The sequence below is a fragment of the Adelges cooleyi genome, unplaced genomic scaffold (genome assembly GCF_023614345.1).
Source record: "Adelges cooleyi isolate 19-005CV unplaced genomic scaffold, UGA_ACOO_1.1 ACOO_flye_CR_arks_rails_tigmint_CR_PRNA_381, whole genome shotgun sequence".
NCBI classification, from domain to species: domain Eukaryota; kingdom Metazoa; phylum Arthropoda; class Insecta; order Hemiptera; family Adelgidae; genus Adelges; species Adelges cooleyi.
Window position 1 is genome coordinate 1,237,854 of NW_026096058.1, and position 24,371 is coordinate 1,262,224.

Genomic DNA, 24,371 nt, shown 5'->3' on the forward strand with positions numbered 1-24,371 from the left:
TAGAAAGTATAATATTAAAAATCTATAATATTTAATATGCATCCTTTGGTAAAAGTCAAATACTAAAATTATATAATGAATGATTTCGTTCTCCCGTTCTGTATTTATATTTATTTCAATATGTTTCCTTTCAACGCTGAATAATAATATTGTTGTTTAATTACTTTTTTTTGTTTTTGGACTGACTTAAACATCAAAGTAATTTTTGCTGTTAGAAAATAAATGATGTAATTATTCAAAGACAAGTTCGTGGTGTGTAAGATGGAGTAAAACTATTTTTTTAAAGTTTATTTGTTAAATACATATTCACTGCGCTTACCTTTACCCACACAAATATTTTTACTTGGAAATGATTATTAATACAGTCGGTAATACTAAAAATGAATGTGTATTATTCTTAAAAAAGTTTCTGATTGATAATGTGTTCCATTTTCCTATACAATATTGATAATCTACCTTGAAAAGTAATTGACTGTTTTGTGTTTTTTTCCCCCTTACACAACATCTTTATTATACACTCGATTAAAACGCTTCATCATGATGCCATTATTAGTGTGCTTGTTTTCGGTGCACCTTATTGAATTATTGTTGTCCGACAATTTGTCTGAAAACGACAACATTGTTTTTAATACTAAAATATCGTCGTCACTCGACTCTTAATTACTGTCAGTTTTTTTTTTTTATAATGTTAGTACAAATAAAAAACCGGTGCTCTTATAATTAGTAAAACATCGGTCAAGTGTGTTTTCTACAGTCAACCTGGTCGTCACGTCTCGTCTCATAGCTAATTAATCATTTGTAGAAACACAGAATTATGGCCATTGATTATTATTATACACTCATAGAACGTATAGGTGTGCGATTGAAACATTAACAAGCAATAATAATAATTATCGCCGTGGATTGTTTTACTTAAGCGAGAAACGATCAAATACCGATTTGTAAATGTACACTATATGATGTGTACTGTCGATGGGTTTTCTACACACAACCGCGTTTTTCTCGTATTAATTATTATTATACAATGTGCAATTATTAATTTACACGGTGTAGAAAATATGATTTTACGGTCATTTCGACGGATACACGTTTTTTTCCCTTCTTAATGTTGTCTAACTTATCATTTATCAAGGTTAACGATAGGCCTGTACAAACGCCGAGCAAGTTCTTATATTAAATACTATATTGGCCGGCAAACGTGACCGGAATATGGTTGTTTGATTCGTCTGGAGAAAACCGCAAGTACATCATCTCGGCCGAACTCGTTGATTGAACGTGACTCGACAGAGTTACAATATTTTTTTTTTAAATTATTTATTACTATGTTGAAAATATGCGATAATTTTATTAGGCAAAATATAATGCGGTATGTTTAACCGACGGTCCTAAAAAAAAAAAGCTGTTTTGGACCGGTTAACATTCCAGTATAATAAACACTTATGCATGTGCATATTTTTGTCATAAAAATAAATAATTAAATATTTAAATTAACTTATAACCACAAAAATAATAATTATTATAAACTATTACACGGGAAAAAATACTTAATCGGTCCGACTAAAAGTATGGTTGATATTTAGTTGACCGCATTAAATGTATGTTTGCTTTAACTAAAAATATCTAGTCGGGACAACTATTTATTTAGTAATTACAATTATAAATTTATTGTGTCCCTATATTAACCATAATATTAGTTGAACCAACTATGTATTTTTTTTCTCTGTACTTATTATTCTGAATTATTTTCGTGGTTTAATTATTTTATAATATATAACACCGCAAGTGTTGCTTAAGTGTTTTCTGCATATTATCAATTTCTATACGGTATTTGGATGCAAAGTAGACGTCCGAAAACAAGTTTTCAAAGCCATGACAGAAACGCAAAATTAACATTAGCAAAATAGCGATTTTTTTTTTACCTTTTTTCGACGGCTGGTGGACAATAATATAAGTAGAAAATATTGCTATTATGTCTTAGATGTTTAAAATATATATATAATACGTAAAAAGGTTTTTTAATTTTCATTACAGACAAGCACTATGACGGTCAAACGATATTGGTGCAGAGACCAACCGATATACATTTTACCGAGGATAGTAAATTTAATTATTATGTTTACTAAGCGTATTCATAGACTATACACAATGTTTTCTTGAACTTAATATGAACCATACAAAACTTAATATGTAAACCGATTAACCTTTAACGGTAAGTCAAACGAATTTTAGCGACGAAAGCGACATGAAACAAATTAAATCATTTAGATTTTATTGGATTATGTTTATCGAGTCAACCCTAATTCTGTGTTCTACATACATATTTTTACGTTTTACTATGAAGATAAATCCGTACAAAATAGTCGTATAACTAGAGTTAAACACATTATACAAAATACACACTTTTGTTCAAAGTTTGATCTAATTTGTCATTAACACAGACTGTTTAAAAGTTATAACATTTTTTGAAAAACAAACCAAACCGGTGTTCTTCCGGCGCGTGTCTCCGGCCGAGTGGGTTGTGTACAGCATCGTTTTCGACGCCCTTAAACCACCGGCTAGTGCCCTCTCCTTCCAATCCCCCCGGGGCCTAGAATCGTTATGTTTTCGCCTATAACCTCAAGCACAGATCTGGTTCGGTTTCTATTTTTTTTTTTTTGTTAAATTTATTATATATTATATGTATATATATATATATATATATATATTTACAAACGTAACCGTTATAAAATATATCATAAATTATAATAACGATATCATAACGTCGGCGGCGGCGTTTCAAAAACACCCAAAGACCAGTTTGTGATTCATGTGGTGGTCCATTGTGCAAATAAGAAAAAGCGTTCGCACGGACGTAACAGTGTGTATATGTAATGCCCCTGATAATATCACGGTATAGTAATAATATTAATAATAATATAATGTACAAGGTGGTGTCATTTCGGTTAAATTTCGCTCGAGGGACCCCCAAACGAGCGGGGATCACGCAATCGGCCGCCGATCTCTGTTAAGTATACAAAACGGCGGTGGGTACGCCCTCGCCACGGTCGCTTATGCGCGCACAATGTGCCCCCCCGAGAGGGGGCAAACGGGACGTTGGGAATCATATATAAACCGGACCGTTGTCAATCAACGGCACCAGTCAACGTTCGGTTTTAACACACTTAACAACCAAAAAAAACATATTTATTTATTTATAATGGCATTCAAAGTAAGTACACCATCATGAGTATATAATATATAATATTACCTATTTCACTGGTATAGTAGGAGTTCCTACTTCACCACTTTCATCGTGCGTTTTTCTCCGATATCGGTTTTTGAGTGTTAAAACAAAATATATAATCGCGACGTTTACTTTTAGAATTTTTATTTTTTTCAAGTGTGTGAAATAATAATAATAATGGTGCGAAATTAAAAAAAAAAAAAAATGACATCTAATACCGATGCGTTAATACCGATTTATTCGATAACATTATTTATTAACGGGTCGTTTACAGTCGTATAAGTTCGAATTTCGCGTTGAAGTCTGACGGTCGAACTTGATTTAATACCAATACATTTTTGCACGGAAAACGTCTTGGAGTAGCTATAAAAAAAAAAAAAAAATAAGACGTTTAATTATATTAATTTTACTTGCCTCGTCTTATCGAGTCGATCCGGCATTTTTATATCATTGCAAAACATACATTATATTACAACAATATTATACATTTTCAAAGTTTTGAACGTGTTCAAAACTTGTGCACCGTGTTTGTTTGTAACACCGCTTGTTTGTTTTTCCAGGCTATCGCCATCTTCGCCTGTGTGCTGGGATCCGCACTTGCCGGTCCAGTAGCCCCAGCCTACCCGGCACCGTCCGCGTACCCAGCACCTTCGGCCTACCCAGCGCCGTCGGCTTACCCCACACCATCGGCTTACCCCGCACCATCGGCTTACCCCGCGCCGTCCGCCTACAAACCATCGTACTCCGCACCGAAATCTTACTCGCCAGAACCCGAATACAGCGCACCGGCCCCGTACAACTTCGAATACAGCGTCAACGACCAATACACCTACGATGTGAAAAGCCAATCCGAATACAGCGACGGTAACGGTTACGTCAAGGGCTCCTACAGCCTGGTCGAACCCGACGGCACCAAGAGGATCGTCGAATACACCGCCGACGACTACAACGGTTTCAACGCCGAAGTGAAAAAGGAAGGAACCCCATCCTACAGCTCTGCCCCGGCCTACAGCAAGCCAGCGTACAAGGCCCCTGCCGCTTACCCAGCACCGGCCGCCTACTCGGCTCCGTCTTACCCAGCACCGGCCGCCTACCCGGCTCCGTCTTACCCAGCACCGGCTGCCTACCCGGCTCCGTCTTACCCAGCACCGGCTGCCTACCCGGCTCCGTCTTACTCCGCTCCGGCCTACAAGCCCGCCTACAAGCCAGCGTACTCCGCCCCGGCTTACCCAGCTGCCCCGGCCTACCCCGCCGCCCCAGCCTACCCCACCACCCCAGCCTACCCGGCTGAGGCTTACCCGTCGTCTCCGGCCTACGGATACTCCACCCCGGCTCCGGCCTACGGATACTCCACCCCGGCCCCGGCCTACAAGCCTTCTTACGCCGCCCCGGCCTACAAGCCATCGCCATACAAACAATACTAATTTAAACCAATTCTAGAAAACAAATAAATTATTGTATTTTATGTAAATAAAATTTCTGTTTGTCGACCAAATCAAATAGTTTTTTATTTATTTTGCATGTTCTTCTTACGTTTATTACTAATGTAGAACTGACATTGAGTGTAGTTAACTCAATATGTGGAGTGTTCACAGCGACGTATATTGCTTTTGTGTATGTTTTGATAAAAAAAATCCCATTCCAAAAACATAAGCATATTAAAAAAGTTGTTTCTAAATTAACCGTACAATTGTAATGAAATCGTTTTATTGTTTTCAGGTTAATAGTAGAAAATACCAATGCATATAATGGTTTCAATCGTTTCGAAATTATAATTTATAATGTTTATAACGTCACATTCTACTAAAAAAATTAAATTTGTATCCTACACATAATTTGTACCTATAGACTACGCGTTTTAGACGCTATTATAGGTATATCCGCAACGTTGTAGGTAGGTACCTCTAATTGGCACACTTATAATATAAATGGACAAAATATTATTATGAAATAATTAAAAACAAGTTGTTAATGTTAGTGGATCACCCGGTAGTGTTGAGTAACGTGTTACGCGAACCGAATACTTGTAAAGTTGAATAATTAAAATTGGTCCGATATGGTGTGTCTAATTATACTCAATTATATTGATGTAATAAATAAGGCACCGATAGTATTAGGTACACTTTTTGAAAGTAATTTAAAATGTAATAACTTATAATAACATACCTACGGTTGAACGATTGCATGTTTTAACGGTTACATATTTTATCAATTACAGAAATACATCTTGTAAACTTTGGTGGAGTGTGGTAGAATAATGTTAAAAAAAAAAAAAATTGCCAGAAAATTATGCTTAATTTAAAAATGTAATTAAATATTTACTTAACCGTTTAAGAACATATCGAGAGGCGCCTTGTAAAAGTGTATTCAGCTTTTCTGTGGTATATTTTGTATTTTTTTTTTTAATTTACACAAGTGATTACAATTAATTTAAACGATATTTGTCAACCGACCACACTCGATATTTGCCGTCCTAAATTATTACATGTGTATAATATTTTGTTATCGACACGATCTTGGAGTATTAGCATAATGCCTAAGTGGTGTGTTTTGGTAGTTGGTCCAATCCATGTCGAATACTCAAGGAGGCTGTGTATTATGTTTGTGTTATTTAACTTGGCGACTTCTACACGACCGAACAACCAGAATGGCGACTATAATATATTATATGCCTCGAGGCTCATTTTTTTCAAACTGGTCTTGGCCAGCACTATACGGTTGGAATTGTTCAAAAAATCATTCGGTAGCCGTTTAACCATTGTCGACTACTGTTTTTTTTTTTGCACGTTTATTATTTGTACACAGAGATAATGACCAGTAATTTGATAAAGGCATATTTTATAAGGTACAGTTATAGCAATGTATTTTCCTGAGCATACAAACATGACTATTCCAAACGTTACTGCATTGACAGTATAAAGATTCTGCAAGGCTAGTATAAAAATTAAATTAATTTTTTGTTTTTCTAGAATATGAATTAAATCTAAAGTGATTTTTATTTTATATACATCTAAGTTTGTAGATACGCGCAGTACATATTATATATTATACTTAGCGATCATACGGTTTAATAGAGAAACGTTTAGCGGTGGTGATTTATTTTAATATTTTAATAACCGAGCGTTGGATGAAAGTGTAACGCAATGCTGTATAAGATAATACAATATAACACAACTCGAGTCCGATTAGGTTAGGTTAACTTAAAATTTGGTTTTCAGTTAATTTATACAAATGTTGTTGTATAATATTCAATATATGTAGTCGGACTTGGTGAAACAATTTGTTTTTTTTTTTTGATAAATTTACAAGTTATTAAAATATGTATTATGGTGTTGCTATAAAAAGTGTTATTTAATTGACCGTCATAAAATGTATACCGTATTACATATAATATATTGTACGTGGTCATTTAATGATTGTTTTGCCAAATAAGGATTTAATCACTGGCTTAACAGCTGTTGTGGGCACATTAAGGTCACGGAGAATGTGGTAAGGTGTATGATTTTATTGTGTTTATCATATTTTAATAGTGAAACAAAAAATGAAAGAACAATATTTCATAGAATAAGAAATTTAAGCGGTTTTAAAACAGAAATTTTAAAATATATAATACATATTAATATTTGTTTGACGTTTTGAAAATAACATATAAAAACTTATAAATAAATAAATTTAAATATGTACATGTTTGAATATTATTATGTGTAAAAATATTTTGTCAATACTGAAAGCATTTCGAAAATAATTTATTGTTAAACATATTTTTTTTTATCATTTCTATTATAGGATAATATATATATATTTTTTTTGTTACCGTGCGTCTACTACTTGGCTGTTATTTAATATAAAATACATTTTTTGTGTACCCTCTTCATACATTTTATTCTTTAGTATATTATATACCTTTTTAATCGTTTCTTAATCGCTATTCGCCAGGACGTTTGCTATTGCTGAAATATGATATTATATATTATAATTATTGTAGGTACTAGGTACGACTTTGATTAATGATCTTGAATTTTTCACTGTTCCTTTTTTGCAATTATACCCGTTTAAATATACTTAATAGTATTCCAAACGCCTCGCATTCAACTTAACCGTTGCTCGCCATACACTTTTACTATTGCTGACTCTAATTGGTGTATGACAAGCTCTTTGGCTAAAAGCTTCACAATACTCGCTTCCCATCGATTTCGATTCATTATATATTTGTCCTTGCCCACGTGGTTACACAATTTCATTGATCTCTTGGCCTCTCCTATGCACACACACCTAATTCACTATATATATATATATATATATATATATATATGTATAGCATAATGTAACGATTTTTGGCAGTATAAAATACAAGTATAGCTTTACAAAAATTGTGTGAAAAAAAAATGTATGTTAAAAAAATTATTTTATATTATAGCCAATTATAATTAATTGCTTCATACAACGTTTGCTTAATATTGTCTAATGATATTACCGTCGTCACTTCACAGTGGAATGTTTTTGAAACTTCTATCTAATTAAATAGTTTCAAACGAATTTCAATGAACCTATATGTTAAGTCACGACGACATTTAAGAGAGTAAAATGATTCACAAGATCAACAGTTAACCTGTCAAGGTCAAGCTGTAAAATCCACTGCCAAGAAATCACGCCCTGTTGGCGAACTTTGAACCACTCAAGTCACAGTGATCGCATCTTGCTGGGTTACCTCGATGGTCAATAAGGAGAAATATATTGTTCAAGGCCACTCAATCGCAACCTTTTAAAAAACTAAATTTGTTATAATTTAATGTTAAAAAAATTAATATTTTATATGCTATCTATTTAATCGTGCTGGCTATTTAAGATACATGCTCTAAGACTACATAAAACTATTACTATAGATGGGAAATTAGGTTCGGGCACATCCCTAATGGACGACCTATTGCCATTCCATTCAAGCACTTTAGTATTTATATATATATATATATAATTAGCATCGAAGCTAAAACAAACTAGAATACATAATAATTATTATCATCGAGTTTTTCGAATTACAACCATTTTATTATCTCCACTTAAACTACTAATATGATTTATATTATCCTGTTGAATGTTATTTCGGTACTTATAAAATTTGGATCAATGTTGCACAAGGTCTATAATGTCGTTTGGTTTGAATAATAAAAATGACATAGTTAAAGTTATCGTAGGTGCTTCGATATATATTTTTTGTCACACATTAATATACTTAGATAGCGTTATTATTATTATACTTTATTTAAATTTTAGTTTCTTAGACAATAAATAGATATCAATGCAAACAACTATTTTATTTCAACTTTTAATAAAACCAATTTACATACAAGGAAACCCTAACTCTTAGCTAAAATAACTATGTTTCTATATTTACAAAATCAAAGAAATTATTTTTATACAAAATAAATACCAATTATTTAACGTATTTATATATTATCAAAAATATTATTGGGGTGACCGTGACAATTTATGGACCAGTATACGATGACTTCTAGGAGGTATCTATAACACATAAATATTGTTAAGCTGGTATAGAAACCTAATATATTATTTTAATCACATTGGATTATATCACTGTATTACATTTCTTAAAATAAAGATACTAATTTTGTTTAATAATAATTACTCATATTATAGAACTAGTCTTTGAGAATCCAAATGGTACAAGTGCCAATATTAGTGTTATTAAAAAATGAGCTTTTAAACATGCACTGTGTATTTAATAATGGAACATAATATTATCCATAAATTAAGTCTAATAATTTTTGAAAACTATATTAAAGACGGCCACCATAAGAACACATTGAAGTAGAGTTATTTAAATTTTTCTATCATGTATCGCAATCTCTTATGCCCTTTTGAATTTTGATGTTAAATTTCTCTTTTGTGATTGAACTAGGCTGTTTTTTAAAATTAAATAAGTATATTATTATTTTTAAAAAAATCATGTTTTATTCCACTTTAAATGCAATTTTCGTAAATGTGATGCACATCGTGATTTCATTATAATAATAATAATAATAGTTATATATAATAATATTCAACCCGTTTAAAATGTTATAAAAGTCAGACAGACCTCAGCCCGACTGGGCGTGTCACGCAACTGTAAAGTAATATTTCTTTCTGTACCACAACATGTATAATGTATATATTGTACATTATAATAATGTTCCATAGAAAACCTATACAGGATACATACGTCGAGAGTGTACAGCAAAATATAAAATTGTCTTCGTTTAACATAATGTATAATATTATTATTATGTAACTGAACGCAAACTTGCAATTAAAAATCAAACAACACTTAACAAGTCATGATTTTAAATATTTGAATACGTCTTTAAGTGATCGTTCTGTCTGTGTAAAAATTGTCGAGGTGTGCTATAATAGCTGATAATACATACATACATACATACTGATTATATAACGTGTCAAAAATAATATTCTTAACAGTAGGTTGATGTTGTATCGATTTGATATTGTAATTTCTTTTTATCCAAACGCTTAAATACTTTGTAAATATTATAATAATATAGTTATGATAAGTCACAAGGGTATACAAGTAAATATATATTTAATTTGTATCTATGTACTTCCGCAAGCAGAATACTATATAAATTAACTAAAATTAATAAAAAAATATAACTTTGTTATTTGTCAAGAGTACCAAATTTCAAAGTACATACTTATGTAAATGTTGAGTCTGGTAGTGCAAATAAAATAAGTTATTTCTAAATAAAAAAGCGTAAATCATACCCGTAAATTTATATTTGACTTTAATAATATTTAATACTTATGTATTTTATGTAAAATTGCAATAAATAAATAGTGAAAGAACTCATAGGACAACATATGATAAAACTGTTTAATTTTTATTCAATCAACAAATATTAGATACCTACAAAATATGAAATTACATTTAATAAAATGTAAAACTACATTTTTTTTAAAAAAATGTGAAAAGTCATTACTTCAAAAGTAACATTTAGAGAAGCTTATATGGTAATTTTACAAAATGTTAGAAACAACAACGTGCAAAAATAAGAGAACCTGCTATATTTTTAGTTTTATTAAAAGCTAAACTCATAACAATTAAGGCAAGTTTGCTAGAATATAAATTCAAATTCGTTAACATGATGGTAGTAGTATTTTCATAAGATTAGCATAGCGCTTCTTACAACTATTTGTTTCCCCCCAATATTATTTGTCAGTTATTAACAGCTGTGCTATTAACCGTCTGACAATAATAATATTAAGCGTTTTTCGTTCATTTTTTTCAATCCTTTTTTTATTGAAATAATTAAAACAAAACACTATTGCAGACAATTAAAGAATAACTGTTCATTTAAGTCGGCTATAATAATAACGATACAATAATAGATTTAGACATTTTTTGTGTTTTTTTTTTTAACTAGCTCTTTGCCTATTTCCTTCAGTGCGGTCCCTTCGGACAATACTAACTACCCGCACACACACTTCTCGTGGCAAACACAAAAAAACCGACACTTGGGCCAGATTCGGACCGACGGCGCGAAGATGGCGACAGCCAAACAGCAGCTGCCGCTGCTGCAGCCGACTCCGGTCATTTCTGACGGTGGCACAAGACGGTGGATGGCGACTCGAAAGAGAGAGGAACACACGGCCGGTAGACACGATTCCCCCGGTCCCCGTGGGGAAACCTACCGACCCGGTGACCCCTTTGGGTGCACGCCCTCGCTTGTGTTTGCCCACTATACCTACGTGCCGTCCCCCCCGGGCCGGGGCAAGTCTCGCAACGATCTGCCGCCTCGCGGTATATATACCCGGGCAGACCATCCGTTCAACCACAGTCGACCACAGTCAGCCTTAGCAATTCGCAAGACAGCACATTCAGACAGTACAACACACTCAACATGTCCGCAAAAGTGAGTAATACACGTCGTCTAATATATTATTATTATAAAAAAAATAACACAGCTACGTTTGCCATTTGAAACGTACATACCTATATAATAAATAACATCGTTTGCTGAATAAATCGCCAATGATAACATATGTTATTCGCGTTAAAGTCTCCGAGCCCGGGGGCGGATCTAGGAATCGGGAAAATAGAGGGAGGGACTGGAAAAATACAAAATTCAAGTTTTTATAATATTCTATTGTATTTCATTGCACTTTCAATGCACACACGAGGGAGTAGATTCAGCACCCCCTCCCCCAGATTGTATCCACCGCCCCTGTCATATATTCTTATACTCTTGCATACACATGGAGCGTTCAGTAGATATCACAGCTGGCCGGTCAAGGAACCCGTTTTAGGTCTGGAATCGCTGTGCGGCAATTTATCAGTGACGTTGAGGCGGAGAGAAACGGACGGACAGGCAATAGTGTCGCGCTACTGGTTCCTATATCGCACGGTGTTATTACTCAATGCACGCACACACTGTCATGTGTGTGCACGCAACGGTGCAAGCTGCTGGGTGCTCCGGACCGGTTTACGAGCCGTTTTACTTTTACTCGGACAGACACAATCATTTATTATTCGATCCCGGTCGTGTGCACGGTTTATTCACCTGTACACGGCGCCCACGACACCGACAACCGACATTACATTGGGCGAGAACACTTGTAAAGGGTCGATCTCCATGTAGTATTCTTATCTCGATAGCTTTTAAAGCTAAGACGCTTTGCAGACAAAATAGTAACAATTAATTCATTTATGTGTTTGTTACAGTTGATGGTATTCGCTTGCGCCGTGGCCACCGCGTTGGCCGTCTACAAGGAACCGTCTTACCCGGCGGCCCCGGCTTACCCAGCGGCACCCGCCTACCCGGCGGCACCCGCTTACCCGGCGGCACCAGCCTACCCGGCGCCATCGTACTCGGCGTACCCCGCACCGGCTTACCCGTCCGCTCCAGCTTACCCAGCGCCCGCCCCGGCCTACAAACCCGCTTCGTACTCGGCGCCCAAACCGTACGCACCCGAGCCGGCGTACGCCCCGTCCCCATACACGTTCGACTACGCCGTCCACGACACTTACACCGGTGACATCAAGAGCCAGAACGAGTACGCCGACGCCAACGGCTACGTCAAGGGATCGTACAGCCTTGTCGAACCAGACGGCAGCAAGCGCACCGTCGAGTACACCGCCGACGACTACAACGGTTTCAACGCCGAGGTCAAGAAGGAGGGCGGTTACCCCGCACCCGCCTACTCCGCCCCGGCCCCGGCCTACAAGCCCGCCCCGGCCCCGTACAAGCCAGCGTACTAATCAACAAAACCATCACATGTTGTATCTCAAAAACACACACAAAAAAAAAACAACACCTTCGACCCAACGCTGACCGTTGAATCGCGCAAAGACTGTTTTAAGTCTTAGGTACACTCGACATCTTATTTTATAATACTAATATAATATATGTATTGCTGTTATATATTATTTTTAATAACTACACCACTTATTGTATTGTCATCGTTTGCGTCACATTTGTAAATAAATGTCATAGAACATCAAAACCACTTATATATTGTGTATTGCGTTATTGTAAAAGGTAACCCCAACGGCTGTTTTTTTAAAACCACCAGATATCTTAAGTAAAATACCTACTCTTCTCCGGTGTGTAACATTAGTCAACAGTCTTATGATCTGAAAAAGAAAATGTTCACTTTCAACCGCTTAAATAAATACTTAAGCTGAGCAATACACGACCAGACCAACCTAACTATGTTTTAACCTACCTCGAGTGTCACTTAAAGTACTAGTTATTAGTAAGATATCATATTCTAGAGAGTACCTAATTATACGGAGTAATGAATTTACGGTAGGCATATCTTATAACAACAGTCTTATATGAAAAAGAAATTCAAAATAGATTGTCAATGGTCGTTAACATTAGAGCGCCTTACACACTTCTTACAAGTCAAGAGGTACTCGTTGTTATCACAACGAAGGCCACTCGACGAAAGCAGTTTCAAAATCACAGAGAGAGAGAGAGTTCATACTCACTAAGATTAGAATAATAAAATCGTGGAATTAAATTGTAGTCTTAAAGTGATTGTTGAAATGGTACATAATGATATATCCCAAAAATTGTTATTACACAATTCCATGTTTTAATGTAGTCGGTAAGTGGATGACTATTAAATATTAAGATGTTATATTTTCAAATATTTTTGGGAACTGAAGCGTGTACATACTTTCAATAACAGTTATATATATATTATTGTATGCCACTGTTGACTACGACACTAATTATTACTGTCTTACCCGCATCTAATTAATTTTTGTAATTTTTTTTGAACTTTTTATTCTGATATTAAATATTTTTTAAGTTAATCGAAGATAGTTATATTAATTTACCAAACTCGAGCGTTAGATTAAAATAATATGACATCATTTCAAAAACGAAAACAGAGCTGTGTACATAATGTAACGTATTAAAGTGCATTAACCTAATGCGTTCAGACATGACAAGACGTTGCACAATCGTCTTATATCGGACCGAAATTATTTAACGACGCTTTTGTAATAGCATGTGTTATGGTTTTAACCTCAATGACATGTGCCGTTAAGGGACGAGCCGAGTTTTAATAATAATAATAATAATAATAATAATAAAAAAAAAGTTAATGCACGCAACTGCGATTTGATTGCTTTAAAAGAAAAACTAAAAATAGGTGTGTCACGGTCATACTTAAACAAATAACTCTAAAAATAAATAAATGACAAGTAGTATTATATTTATTTTTTTATTTCAAAATCAAATTTAGTAACATGACCGTTAAAATAAAAAAATATAATACAGTCGTTAAGCAATACTCAAGAGGGGATTTTTGATTAAGTAAATAAGCAGCAAGCAGTACACTGTGGACTGAGAAAGAGAATGATTTAACAAAATCCATATCAAATATTTAGACTTAGGATGGACTTAGGCGATGCTATATTCGGTAAATTTGTTGTAAAAACACCTCAAGTTCACGACCACGTTATTATGAATTAATTATTAAGACGTCGAACAATTGTAATTTAAATGTTTTCTTTTCAAATACTATCATTGTACAATTGTTGAGTAGCTGAAAATTGAAAAACAAATTCAAAATTCTATTATACATTTCATTACATTTTTATACCAACTCAATGTCAATGTTTCAAAAAAATAATTTTTTTATTATAACACATCAAACTATACTTATATAATCGCTATGTGAACTAAATGCAAATTAATGTGGTCGTTGCGTTTAAGTTGTTATTAAAAAAAAAAAAACATTTTCTCGATGGTCATCATATATTATATAGGTGGCTTAGCGTTAATAGATTCTACCATAGGTTTCCATTAGTGTACACGATATATTATATTATAGTATATAGCTTGAGCTTAACACGAGTGTGTGTGTGCCTACGCGTTCTAGTTACATTTTAAAACAGACGGTTTATGCAAATACAATTATAATATGTGTTGTTGTGGTTATATAACGCACGGTAAACGGTTACTGATCTCGATACATAAATAACAATTTAAAGCGATGAAACAATCTCCCCAGAAAAAGAGCTAATATATTATGTGATAAGGTAGAGTAGGGTTAGGTTGTGCCCGTCTCCCAATTATATATTAAACAATACTTATTATCATCAAATAAACGTTACCCATTCTTATTACATAATAGTATGTTGTACAAGTACAAAAGATGTGTGTTCAGTTCAAATTGTTACTTTAAAGTGAGGTTTTAGTGGGGTAAAATAAGTAATTTTCTTTGGTTGTGAGTTAATATTTACCGGAGTGAATTGGGAAAAGTAACATAACATAACGTACCTTTAAGTATTTATTCAAACAGGTTAACGACCAGACTTTATTTGCATTGCGTTGTTCTGATTTTAATTGGCCATAAAATAATGTTTTTAAAAAGCACGTTCAAAATTAACTCTGATTAAAATTGAATTTATAATAATAACAATAATATAGATTTTAGTTTTTTGTTAAGAAAATAAACTACTGTAACATGACCAGTTGATCGCCTTGTATTAAATTGTTGAATAATTGCTTAAGAATATTTAACAACGTTTACATATCTTAAATAAACTCATCAAGTTCTTAACCTGTCACGGTTTGGACTTACTGGTAAATTTTTCATAATTATGTATAATCAGTCTTGTTTTGATTGTTTTCTCTATTTGGATTAAAGCGCTGTTGAAAATATATAGGTAAGCAATATTAAACAAATTGTATAATGGTACTCATGTTTAATCATGCTAACTTATTTAGGGCTATGTTAATATATATTTTTTTAATATTAATTTATGTCCCTCTGTACATCTGTAACTTTAATATATTCGATTTTGATTATGTACAAATAATCTAGTCGAAAAAGACAAGGTGGAATTTATTTTTTGTAAGATGCTAAATCATATATTATATTATAAAAAAACCGTTAAACAGAAAATTACTTAGCATTAGCATATTTTAATTTTTGAAATTTCAACATTCTTAAACATTTTTTAAAATGAAATTAATCAATTCGATTTTAAAGCAGAAAAGATTTGCTTATCCAAAAGTTACAAACAAACGGCGAATCAAATAGGCAATTTCACTGCATTAGTGTGAAGTTTATGCTGTTTGCCTAATTGGTCCCGTTAAGGCGAGCGATAATTATTACTCTTGATTTATTTAAGATGATTCTCGTCATGACTATTATTAAAATAATTTATGTTCTTCTGTTGACTTTCATAACACAAATAATAATAACAATAATGAGGTACCGTGTTATACTTTATAATAAATTGACTGCGAGTCTTGTTTGATTTTTATTCGCATTTCGCTTACAGGTTTCGCATAACATTACATCATTAAATATTATATGTATTGGAATAAATTATTATAATCTTTAATATCCTGCTCGGGGGATTTTGGGTCAGTATTTCAAAACTATGCATATCATTTTCAATGTTATTCACAGAAATATTTAATTAAAGTACTCCGTGATGTTGTAAATACTCTAATCATATTTTTCTCGGTACTGTATAACGGTGTTTAAGGGTTGAGACCGCAACAATTTAATTGGATATGTATAAAAAACAGATTAAAAAAAAAAAATACTCACTAAAGAGGTACTTTTTATAATTTATGATGAGCTATTCCATTAGGTGATATACATGTATTTTTTTTAAGAAGACTGTGTACATTATTATTATGTATGCTTACACTCAGAACTGAAAAATAAACATTTTTTCCAACTTTGGAAGGAAGGTTGGAATCAACTTTGATTTATCATAGAAATTTTATACAACTACGCCTGCTTCATACTTTCTTTCAAAAGAAAAAAAACCGAAGGCTAGCATTACTTCTTTAGATTACAAATGAAAAATACATAAGAAAAAATAAATAAATCTCCCCCCTCCCCTCACAACAATCTGAAAAACTTTTATCCGCAAGTTTTTATGTAAGACCGTGACGTTTAATTTCTGCGGGCACCTTAATGGACCGGAACATCTGTTTAAGACATAACTCGGTGTGAGAAATTTGAAGTCTCGTTTCCGGTTTATGGTATGTGCATTTTTTTCCTTATCGATGTGCAAACTTTTAAAGACCCAACTTTTATCCCACTAGAGGGGTTCCTTTTAGTACACTTTGGATTTTAGTTTATTTTAAAGTATTTCGGTAAAAATCTAGTTGATCAAAAATCATATCGTAAGAATGTGGACTCGGTCTTTGACAATAAAAACCGTGTGAACTTAAACTAGACGCCTCTACTAGGTGTACGTTTGACATTTTTTTAATATAATATAATAATATGAAGGGTACAGGGAAAGTCACTTTTTAATTTTTTAACATTTTTAAACATCTTTATAGCATTTTATAGCATTATATTTAACCGCGTGTTGCTTAGATTTAAAAAAAAAAAAAAGGATTTTCCTAGTTTTTTCGCTATACCCTTCATATGTAGATTGAGATAGAACAATTTAAAGTTACCAATGTCTACCAATGACTGATGTCCCTATATTAACTGGGTAGCCACATTCACATGACCGTTTGTAACTTCCACAGCTGCCTCGAGGCTTTATATTATAATAATACTTGACGACACTCGGTGGAACCGGACGAATAAATATGGCTTATTATTAATAGTGCGCAGTCTGAAAAGTTTTCGTTTGTTACTTTGTTTAATTAAACTTGGAAAAATATGCAGCTGGGGTTTTTTTTTTAACGCGTAAAATATTAAACATGCAATGTTTTACTTGAATTAAAAATAATGGTATTTTATTACTTTATGTTATATTTTATTATACACAATGTGCACGCTTGTGCTATGATTAATGTGTGTGAGTGTGCACTTACATGGAATCTTAAAAACCGCGTTCATCTCATTTCCACTTCTTCGGCGAGTCTTGATACTCTGAAAAATAAGTACAACACTGAATTGGTTAATCTTTTACAAGTATAAAATATTATAATCCCTTAAGCATGCACTCGGCGTTGGAGAATAAATATACATATAGCTTCTACGACTGTTATTGAAATAATCACCGTTTTCTTTTTTACTCATAGACCAATAATTATTCCGGCTAATATTATACTTAGACTCCACTGGTTCCAAGGCTCGCCTGAGTTGATTTTTTTTGCCAATTAACAGACAACGTACAAAGTATGATACACAGAAAACAATACAAATTATTATTTGATTATTAAAATTCAGTGTATATTTCTTTATCACACCTTGAGCACGTTTTCAGGCACACTCGAGTTGTCTTACACGGTTCGTTGATATTAGTTTTGGTTTTAGTAAATATCTCAACGGCCAAGCCAGATTTCAGTTTTTATACTGTATAATACACAGAGTTTTTAAGCCATAACATTTGAACACATTGTTAGCTAAATAAAAAATTATCATAATTTTGCATTATTATCCATAGTTTTGTAATAACAACAACGATACAGTTTCAGAGCATAGAGGACATTGTAATTCAAGTAGGTACCTACCGGTGCACATCTCAGCCCCGGGGCGTCGAAGACACTCGAGAACCCGTTGCAAAATTATAATGATAAGGCGTCTGGGAAGTAATAAGTAGAATAGTAGTGTCTTGGCGTGTGTGTGTGCTCGTTTGCATCAAGTATCGAGTGTCCTGTCCATTCAGAACTATATTCCGGTCCGGGCGGAGCAAGTGTGGTGCGAAGGTTTAATATTATATTATTATGGAAATCAAATCTACACGGTTCGGATGCAATAATAATAATTGTGGGTACGTTATATAACGCATCGGTTGACACGGGGGGCAACAACCGCAGTGATCGACTATCGTTATAAATATATAATAGGCACGTAGTAGTACCTATGTAGGTATAACGTTGAAATATTATAATAATTATTACCGTGTTATTATATTAAAACAAGATCGCCCATACGCGCTTTACAAGAAACCATAGATAGCTTTATTATACAGAGAGGCGCGATGGCGTGCACAATACAATATATGTATACATCCATATTATAATAATTATTATTGAAATTTAACGCTATATTATTTATAAGTTTTTTTTTTTTTTTTTGATAGAACGCCCAACGCGAGACGTTTAGTGAAAGTCAACAGCGCCGGACAGAACTTTTTGTCAACCGTGTCAAAGGTGCAATTTAATATTTGTCTTGGGTTTATTGTTATCTTAATACGGTTAGATTAGTTAGAACTATATTATATAGGTATGCATTTTCACCGAACAATCGAGAGTTGGACGCGTTGTGTATTGGGATCCGAGTTAGGATGTGTATGTATGTATATAATAATAAAAAAACGACTGCACGCGGAGTGATCAGAACAAAAAAACTGATCTCAACGCCATCGACTGTGTATAATATATATTTTTTATAATATGTTTTCAAATAGTATCATCATCGACGGCGGCCGACACTATAATATGTGTATTATATTTGAACAACAATGCGGTTACCGTAATCGGCCACAGACGATTCTTATCGGAATACGAAATTTTCATAAGGTGCACACATAACCATATATACAGCATTTGATAGGATGTATTTTTTTGCGGAGGAAGAACAACAGATGTTACATAAACGTTAATTATTTGTAACCGTGGGCCGAATCTTATTGTTATCTCTAGATCAAACTATAGAAAGGTCGTGATTTTCTATCGGTGTCCTAAAATATTGTAGTTGTTACGTGTTACACTTTAACGACCAAAGATTATTTGGATAAATAACTATCTCGAAAAAAAAATGTCTTAGCTGATGAGAAGACTAGTCTAGATCTATAATAGCCGACACTATTGGCTTGTGTTTTGATAAGAATAATACTTGTTGAATGTAAATTATGTATGTCCCTTCGTTTAGCCTGACAGAAAATTAATCAATATAATATAATAGTTTGTACGAAATTTTATTTACATTTTATTACCTAACTTGAGTTACTTTCCACTGTCGATGCACCTACTGAAGTAAGAACTTTTGTGTATAAACTACAAACAGAAGTCAGAACTTTTAGATCCCTCGACGGTTTTGATTCGCTCATCCCTCTGTCGGTTTCCTTGTTGTTTGCACACTATTATTGTTTATTCGAATAATTTTCTTATTTGAACAAACTGGAGACAAATTATTCTAATAACGTTTTGTTCGAATTAATTTTAAAAAAAAAACATATTCGATTAATATTTAATTAGAAATTCAGATAAAAATTACAACTATCTGCATATAATATGAGGTTATGTTTGATTTCTATTTTCGAGCTAGTATAAATTACCCTGATGAAAGTTGCACGAAGATAACACGTGTAGTACGATGAAAATCTAATTGAGACTATATTTTGTTTTAATTGAATATTGGCCATATTTTCCCTTTTATCTCGAGTAGCTACTTCCAATGTCAGGAAAATAAAATTAAAATAATAAAAAAATCGAACAGACTTCGATACTCTAAAATTAAAAATACATTTCACGTGCGGTATGAAAACTTAATTTTGCACGTTTTCAAAAATGTCAGATCGCAGAGAGGAAGAGAGTAAAAATACAAATGGGAAAAGGTTTTTTTTTTTGTATTGTTTACGACCAAGAGGTGACGTTGGTCGTCTATCCCGAGGGACCAAGACAGAATGCCCGTAAGCCGTTCCCAGTTGTTTTATAATATTTATCAGGCCTTTTCCGCCTTTACCGTATTTTAAATAATAATATATTCTGCGTTGACAACCGAACCGGGAGGTATTAAATCATTTTTCGTAGCAAAAACAATATGTTATTATATTATAGTTTCCAAGTGTTCAATCGTCCAACAGGAGTCTTATAGTAACAGGAGACCCACGGTATGGGTAACGGATGCCTCCTCATACTTACTTTATATTGTGTATTTAGCTGGTAATGTGATTTATATACACATAAAATATCTATGAAAATAAAGTAATAGATAGAATACAAAAATTATGTTTTCTGGCTAAAAAAATACTGGCTTGTTATTATGCCAGAAAAAAAAATATATAAATTGAATTACTATAAATAAATAATTATATAATACATTATTATTACCACATACTGTCACGGCGTATCAAACAAGTTTTCGTCTCTGTACTAAACAAAAAATAGACTTCACTAGTTTCATTTTTTTTATATAAACTTGTTTGTCCGCTCTACACTGCGCTGGTATGATGTATAAGTTATCAAACAGCTTACAAGTTAATCAATTTAATTAAAATTCCATTCAAACATAAAGCGAACTAACACTAATATAACTCATCATTTTATAAATAACTACTTAAAATTATTGTTAATAATAAATATCTATAGGTATACTCTGAAACTATGTACACCAATATTGGACAACTTGGCCTTGGTCGGTTTCGTAGAAATATCTTCTATATAAGACTCTTTCACCTACTCAGAATTTTAAATTAAAAAAAAGAAAAACTTAAGGCTGGATTAATTTGGTGTAATTGCTAAATTTGTATACAGAAGTTTAAACTTCTCCACGTTACCCCTTCCTACCTAAAAAAAAATGTTTAGGTAATTGTATAGTGTTTTGCTCATAAAAAAAAGATGGCATTTTACATTTGTGCGCTGCGATTTGCCAAATTTTGATTATTCCAAAATAATGTTTTTTTACAATTTGCCTTTACAAGAGCTGACCAGCGCATAATCAACTGGATGGTACTATTTAGATTTTTTCAGAGGCTTTAAAAAATGGACAAAATAGATTGACAATGATTTTGTGTTGTCAACAATTATGTCGGTAAAAACACCTGGAATAGAAAAAACGTACAATACAATTTTTTTAATTTCTTAATCGGCTATTATGACTTTATTAAAAAAAAACTAACGTTATTTTTTAAAGTATCACGTACACGAACAGGTGTACCTTAATAGGCATGAACAATGTATATGTAATACATAATGGACTGTAAACCTATACCTATCGTGATCGTGATGATAAATAACACTTAAGCGTTCAACGAACAGCAATCATTCTAATTTAATTAGTGCGTTTTACCGTAAACGCAGTTTTCACACGTTATAATACAACTGCACTGTACAGATTTATTAGACATGACCGTCAATCGACAATAACGGTTTTATGTGATTTATTATTATGCAACATTTTAGTCAATACAAATTCAAATGCTTGACATTTGTTTTTCATGTGTATGCTCAACACACATTCAACTGTTATAATATTTTGCACTTTTATTCATTCAAACTATTTTACAAAAAAATGTCACTTAACAACATTATCCACTCATCCCTTCAATAATTGTTATTTACCATTGCAATTGTACAATAATATGATAATATATTGTTCTAGCGAATCTTAGATTTTATGTGACAATATGATACCAAGATATACATATATGAATGAAATAAATCTATCAAATCTTGGGTACGCGGCTGCCGCGTAGTATGATAACTATGTGTTTACAATATATTAGTAAAAAAAAAAATGATTTAAAATTTTAACTAGATCACGGTCGAATTCCCGGGAGAACAATATATACTTGGGCGATAATTACAGCCATCGCCGGAATCCTTGAAAATGTTTTTTTAATGCAATTTAAATTGGTCATTCCCAATAAGAAACACCGATTAATTATATAGTATAAATTATATTTATTCATTTTTTTTTTACCGAAATTGCCTTCTACTTTTTTTAAATCTGTCGCAAAAAACCGTCGGCGTAACTCGACCCGGCCGAGACGTTGTATCGAACCTCGGGCGAAAAACTTGTTAAGCGCCCCCGTTTTACATTAGGCGCCGCCTTGCAGAAGACATGTCCCAAAGGCACGATAATAATGTTGCTCAACGAAGTCGAGTACGGTGTGTGTTATAATATATTACAGCGTAACACCACGTTGCTTAACAGCTCTGTGTGGCAGACTGCGGGGCTTTCAAAAACAAAAAATAAAATACTTAAATAAGAAAACATACGCCCCGTTTCGGTCAATCCAAAGGTAGTAAATGTAGTAACGTTGTAAAGGTAACGCCTAAAGTCGTGAAGCGTTAAGAGAGGACAAAAGGTGGTTTAGAGGATCCGGTAGAGCAGGTGAGATATTTTTAAAGAGCTTCAACGTTTACATCTTATTTGTTTGGTCGAAGACAACTCATATTTACTAAATGCTGCTGTATTGGGTCTTTATTTGTGGACTATAACCTGTATTAACCGTTATGTCTATGGATTTTAGATTACTACAAACAAACATTAATTGTTAATGATACATTTAAAATCAAATTTACCGAATGCTGATTTTAAATAATTTATAATAGTAATAATTATATACACGTGTAAGTACATGATTATTATTTTATAAATACATTCCGAATAATATGTCTTACAATTTAAAATATCGAGTAAGATTTAATAAGACCTAAACTCCAATTAAATCTTAACCTTATTAAAATTCTGCACTGAACTTTATAAATACTTGTTGTAAACTAGACTTGTATACAATTATAATTAATAATAATTAAGTATATAACTAACCCACTACAAAATACGGTTGTCAAATAATGATTTAATCCTTACTAGGTTTTAGTTTTGAGCGACTCAAAACAAAATTTGGCACTATATTTTTGTTTGTAATTTATTAAAAATAATACCGTCGGATCATATTTTATTATGTCGACGGACGGTGATATTAAATATATTGTTTGTATTTAAACTTTGGTCCCTCGCGTAGGTGTAAAAAACTTAAACTGAATTTTCCGCAACTATATCGATCAATCATAGAGCTATAATGATATATATATATATATATAAATAAAATATGGTGAAAATTGAAAATGGAAAAAATGGCAGTAAATAAAAGAAACTGCAATTCCAATATATAATAATATGCTGTCTAGACGTTTTACCGTCGAATGAAATGTTACATATACACATATTATAATGCTATGCTGTCAGGGATAATGTGTTATCCGTGTTCCGCCACAGACAGTAGCTGAACCCAAAGTGGATAGTATATATATACTATAATATACTATATAATTATCTTCGAACCTTGCCGTATGACATTGAACGGGGGGGAGATTGGGGGGGGGGCGATGAGTAAATCGGCCGTGTCCAAAAAAATACATATCAAATCCAATTTAACATATTGTGATATAATAACTTATTAACGACCGTATACAACATAATATCATTATATGTATACATATAGACGTATTATAGTGCCATGTGTTTCAATAATATTATACGGAGGGCCGGTTCAAGCGCAAATTTAAGCCCCGTGGCTTATACGGGGCGGCGAAAGTCGTCGATTTCTTTTTGACAAAATATTACACACTGGGCGGTTTGTTTTTGTATATATTTTACCTACTACTGTATTGCCTACTACTTATGCGATAGCTGTTATTTTAGCATTATTACTAATCGATTAACCCGATCGGCCGGCCAATTCCTGGCCCCGAGCTCCGGTTACGCGCGGTGGCTATACGGTATCCTGTCCAGGCGCCACATAGCAGCCACTCTACGATGGTCCCACATGATAATAATATATTATAATTATAATATGGAAGTCGGCTTCTATACTCTATAATAACAACATAACGTTGTTTACGAGGCAAACATTTGATAATTACACACATTACGCGACCAATCCAGCTATAAGGGTGACCGGTATCAAGAGGTGTCGTGTAGGTATTATATTTAGAAAATACCTTAGCCATAAGCGGCA

General features: G+C 33.1%; 1 protein-coding gene and 1 pseudogene across 4 annotated transcripts in view; one reads left to right on the forward strand and one right to left on the reverse strand.

Moving 5' to 3' along the window:
- The window catches only part of LOC126841460 (Kv channel-interacting protein 4-like), a 267,819-nt gene that overhangs the window by 118,192 nt on the left and 125,256 nt on the right, over positions 1 to 24,371 (reverse strand). For 3 of the 4 annotated variants that reach the window (XM_050577959.1, XM_050577956.1, XM_050577958.1), the window contains exon 3: positions 17,551 to 17,608. The exons of the other annotated variant lie outside the window; for it this stretch is intronic. The gene's annotated coding sequence lies outside the window, so the exon portion shown is untranslated. The remainder of the gene's footprint in view (positions 1 to 17,550; positions 17,609 to 24,371) is intronic. 4 annotated transcript variants of the gene reach the window in all.
- LOC126841440 (adhesive plaque matrix protein-like) lies at positions 3,084 to 12,743 on the forward strand (annotated as a pseudogene).